The sequence below is a fragment of the Hippocampus zosterae genome, unplaced genomic scaffold (genome assembly GCF_025434085.1).
Source record: "Hippocampus zosterae strain Florida unplaced genomic scaffold, ASM2543408v3 HiC_scaffold_50, whole genome shotgun sequence".
Taxonomy (NCBI): domain Eukaryota; kingdom Metazoa; phylum Chordata; class Actinopteri; order Syngnathiformes; family Syngnathidae; genus Hippocampus; species Hippocampus zosterae.
In genome coordinates this window covers 429,002-434,822 of record NW_026262959.1, presented here as the reverse complement: position 1 = coordinate 434,822, position 5,821 = coordinate 429,002, and positions in this window count along the sequence as shown.

Genomic DNA, 5,821 nt, shown 5'->3' with positions numbered 1-5,821 from the left:
CAGAAGACACAGACATCACCAACACCTTCCAATACATAAACTCGCTGAACAACACCATTCTAACCGCAGACATCAACGCTCACTCAACACAATGGCACTCTCCCTACGACGACCACAGAGGCACCCTCATTGCAGACATACTACAGAACTCCCAACAAATCACTCTAAACGCAAACACACCTACCAGAAAACCTACAAACATCAACCAACAACCAACATCACAACAGCCAGCAACAGCATCACAAACAGAACAACATGGACCACAATACACGCACTCAGTTCAGACCACCTTCCTATCAAAATCACACACAACACGCGTGCTCCTTTCCGCCTACAACAACACCTTCAAACTTACACAAATTACAGGAAAGCAGACTGGGAAGGATACACCTCTGAAATAGAATCAGCACTGGAGAACTTAACCATACCTGACAACATCCACACAGCCAACACCATGCTCACAAACCTCATACTTACAGCAGACAAACACCACATACCCCACGGAAAAATAAAAAGCAAATCACTTCTCCTACCACAACACATCAGAACACTCATCAGCCAAAGAAACGACATCAGACAACAAAACCACCAAGACCCACGCATCACAGACCTAAACAAAGAAATAGACAAACAAATCCAAAAACACAAACAAGAGCTATGGAAAGAACACTTAAAGGATGCATGGAACCACAGACACAAACAATACATACTCTGGAACACAGTAACAAGACTATCTAACAAAGAACAAAAAGCACCAGAAAACACCACAATACAGTTCGGACAACACACGGCAATATCCAACAAACAGAAAGCACGAGCATTCAACAAACAATTCACCAACATAATACAACACAAAACCAACAGAACATACAGACAACTACAACGCAAAATACGAAAACTCAACACCACGCCCATAACCATCACAGAACAACAAGTCAAACAAGCACTACAACGCTCCAAAAACAACAACTCCACAGGCCCAGACAACATAAACATCAGACATCTGAAACACCTAGGCCCCAAAGCAATAACACTACTCACACACACTTACAACACATCACTCAACACCAACACCATCCCCGCAATATGGAAGACTGCAAAAATAATCCCAATACCAAAACCCAACAAAAACCACGCACTCGGCCCATCCTACAGACCAATAGCACTACTCAGCCCAATAGCCAAAACAATGGAAAAGGTAATACTACCCTTCATTACCAACAACACTCAACTACCCTCTCACCAACACGGCTTCCGAAAACAACACTCCACAACCACAGCACTACACCACATACACAACATCATAGCCACAGGTTTCAATCAACAAAAACCACCACAACGAACAGTTGCCATAGCCCTAGACATGTCCAAAGCCTTTGACACGGTAAACCTACACACACTCACAAACAAACTCAACAACACTAACACCCCAAACATCATCATCAAATACATCTTCAACTACATAAGGGGACGCAGACAATACACTCAATACCGGGGGGAAACATCAGAACACAGAAACACGAAAACGGGGGTACGACAGGGGGGAGTACTTTCACCAACACTATTCAACATATACATGGCAGACTTACCACAACCACCTCCAAATGTACACACAGTTACATATGCAGACGACATCACCATTCTATCCACACATGTCAAACCACAACAGGCACAACAACAAGTACAAAAATATCTCCACGACATATACAACTGGACAAAACAGAACCAACTCACACTCAACGCAGACAAAACCACCACCACTCTGTTCACACCGGATCCGGCAGAATACAGCAACAGACTCACTTTACAAATAGATAACACCACCCTACCCACAGTCCGCGAACCCAAAATACTGGGATTAACATGGGACCCCAAACTCACCTTCTCAAAACACACACAACACACTCTAACCCGCGCCAAGCAATCAAACAAAATACTTAAAGCCTTAACAACCACTCACTGGGGAAAATCCAAAGAAACTATACTCACCACATACAAAGCAACCACACTCACACGCCTCGAATACGCAAACACTATATGGTCACCAACACTATCGGACACAAACAAGACAAAACTCCAGACCACACAGAACACAGCACTCAGAATAGCAACAGGATGCACACAAGACACAAACATACAACACTTGCATGAGGAAACAAAAACTCTCCCACTGAACACCCATCTAAAACTACACGCATCGCAAATCAGACAAAAAGCCCAACACCCAACCCACCCACTACACCCACTCACTCAACAACCACCACCACCCAGACAAAAGAAACAAACAATCTTCCACAACAACAACTACACACACAACAAAGACACAGCACCACAGGACACCAACAACGACACCATAAAACAGAACATGAAAGACATACACACCCACTTTGTACAAACACACTTGGACACCAGACAACACAACAAAGTAATACATGCACCAGCACCAGAAATAGACCCATCAGAGCAAGACCTACCACACAGAACCAGACAACTCCTAGCACAACTCCGAACCAACAAATCACCAGCCCTCCACTCCTACCTACACAACATTACACCGGACACACACCCAACACCACTCTGTGCGCTATGCGGCACGCAAGTGCACGACACACAACACCTGTTCACCTGCACAAACATACCCACCACACTGACTCCGGAGGACCTCTGGCGAAACCCAAGCGGAGTGGCGGCCCTGGTCGCCCGCTGGGCGGCGGAGGGGGGTCTGGGGATCCGGGAGACGGAGTGAGGGCCCGGTCCCCCAATGTCGGGGCACGGGTGGGGTCGACAACAACAACAACAACATCAACCTGCTGTAAATAATGCCTCCATTCATGATTGTAGAAACCCCAGAACGGTAAACATGTGATTATTTTATTTTAAAATATAAGAAGCCTATGTTTTGCAATTGTGCTCATTTTCATTGTATTGCACGACAAATATAATAGATGAGCCGGTTTGGGGACATCATCAACCAAGCTGCTGCTCCAATTGCAATGCGATATATTGTCCTGCTCTCCTAAATTCGCATCTACACCACAAATTATAACATCCTAACTGATTTAGCAACAACTGAAAATTCACATCATTATTTAGGGAGTTGCATAACTGTTGCATTATATGGTGCCCTATTCATTTTATTTAGTATAGCATACATATATAAAAGTGGAAAGATACTGCAGAGCTGTGCCATTACTCTTTATCTCTGTGTACATAATAAATAAACATCACCTACAGATACATTGGTAAAAATTGCTTGATTCCTTCTGTATACTGTAGATATTACGCAAATGGCGGTAAATAATTGTGAAAGCTCAGAATCAGGTTTTAAAGGGTTAATTCTTTGCTGGGTGGAGCTCTTATCATGGAGCCAATAGGAGGTGTCCTCGGGTGGTGTCCGTCCCTCATTCAGCTCGGGTCCTCCACCAGAGGCCAGGAAGCCCGAGGGCCCCGCGCAGTACCCCCGCCGCTCCCAGCACCGCACACCTCCGGACCGAGATGTCCGACGCTGGTCCCGGGATCTGTCGCAACCACCCATCCAGTCCGGGGAGTCACTGCCCCGAGCGCCCCGACCACCACAGGCCCGACCGCCACCCCCACCCCCCAGGCCCTCCCCAGCCCCTCCCCGAGCCCCTGGTACCCCCCGAGCCCCCCATGCTCCCCCCTCCCGATGCCTCCACCACCTGGGACCGCCACATCCACCACAACGGCCCTCCTCCGCCCCCCATCCACGACCACGACATCTGGCTGGCTCGCCACCACCATCCCGCCAGTCTGGATCCGGAAGTCCCACAGGATCCCCGCTCCGCCACCCTCCACCACCCTCGGAGGTGCCCCCCACTCCGACCCCGGGGCCCCCAGTCCACACTCCGCACAGATGCCTCGGCAGACCACGCCAGCCACCTGGCCATGGCGCTCCACGCAGGCCCCCCCTGCCAGCATCCCACACCCTGCAGCCACGTGCCGGATCGTCCCAGGCGCCTCCCCGCACAACCCACACCCCGGGTCCTGTCCGGCGCGGCACATCCGGGCCTCGACGGCTCCGGCGCCCAAGGCCCGCTCCTGAGCAGCCAGGATGAGCGCCCCTGCGCTGTCCCCCAGGCCAGTCCCCTCCAGCCACCGATAGGACTTCTTGAGATCAGCCACCTCAGCCACGGTCCGGTGGCACATCCCGCGTAGGGGCCCGCCCCACCACGATGGTCCCCCCCCCAGCGCCCGTCCCTCCGCTCCCCACTTGGGGCAAAAAATGAGCACATAACACCATCCAGTGTGGGTCCTTGGGCAAGAGCCTTCACGCTAATGCGTACCTCATACAATGATGAGAGACAATAAAATGAATGACATGCCAGCTCAGACGTCGCCCGGCCAAACAAGGTCTGCGTCAGGTGCTGGGGAACCAGAGCACCTTGATGAAAAATGGAGCAGAGATGGGCAAGATGCAATAACATGGCTCTGTTGGAATGCTACTACTCAAGCAAGCCTAGTCAGAGAGGTTACATGGAGAGAATGTGGGCTAAATGGTTACTTCGAAACCCACAGTCACGGGTGGCCACGAAACAACTCGTAACTCAGTGTTCCAACATCCACAAACGGCAACTGCTGTCACAACTTGAGATTGATGAGGTACAACGCAGGTTCCATGGTGAGGGGCCCCAGGCTGCCAGATCAGAGGAGGAGTTCATACCAGAGTGAATGCAGATGATGAGATTGGGAGGCCAGCCCCAATGAATGAAATGCTGAGCGAGGCAGCAACTGACCTGAAAGCTAAGATCATGGCAAGAATGAAAGCTGGGAAACCTAGAATCCGATTACAACGGCTATGTGAAGTACCACCTGAAAGTCTCTTGGAAAGTGTGAATGCAGCACTGAGGGCGATCCTTACCGTAACGATCACGGAAATGAACTGATATACGCTTCAGCATCAGTGATCCTTGAGATGCTTGGCTATAAGAGCAACCATGGAAGCCATGAGATACATTACCGACCATGGAAAAGACGGTTGGAGGCTAAGATCAAGGCGGCTCGGAAAGATGTGAGTCAATTGACTGAGGTCACGAGAGGTGTGATGAAAAGGCCGATCCTGAGAGGTACATCCAGATGACCATATATGAAGCACTCGAAACAAAGGCTCCAAGCCTTGTCCAGCCGCCTAAAGCGGTACACGAAAGAGAATGAGGCCAGACGAATAAACAGGCTGTTTGCAACACAACCTGCGAAAGTGTACGCTCAGTGGCAGGGTCCTAACAACAGAGCTGATCCACCAAGACTGGAAACTGAAAGGTACTGGAGAGGCAGATGGGAGAAGGAGGTTGCACATAACAGCAGTGCACAATGGCTGATCACCCAAAGAGAGGAGCACAGACACCTCCCTGAACAGAACCCAATTACCATAACAGTGGCAGACATAAAGGAAATAGTCTCAAATATGAAGAACTGGACAGCACCAGGCCCGGACATGGTCCACACTTACTGGCTAAAGAGACTCACAGCACTCCATGAGCGCCCAGCAGCACAAATGAACCAGCTGCCTAGGGATGGGACTCACCCAGGATGGCTAACCGAAGGGCGAACGATCCTTATCATGAAAGATCCCTCAAAGGGTGCAGTCGCATCCAACTATCGGCCAATAACCTGTCCCTCCACAATTTTGGAAGCTCATGTTGCGGCTAAGATAAGTGCACACATGGATCAATACATGAGCGAAGCACGGAAGGGCATTGGTAGAGATACCAGGGGAGCCAAACATCCGTTCCTGGTTGACAGAACAGTCGCACAAGACTGCAGGTCCCGATGTACCAACCTGTGCACAGCCTGGATTGATTAA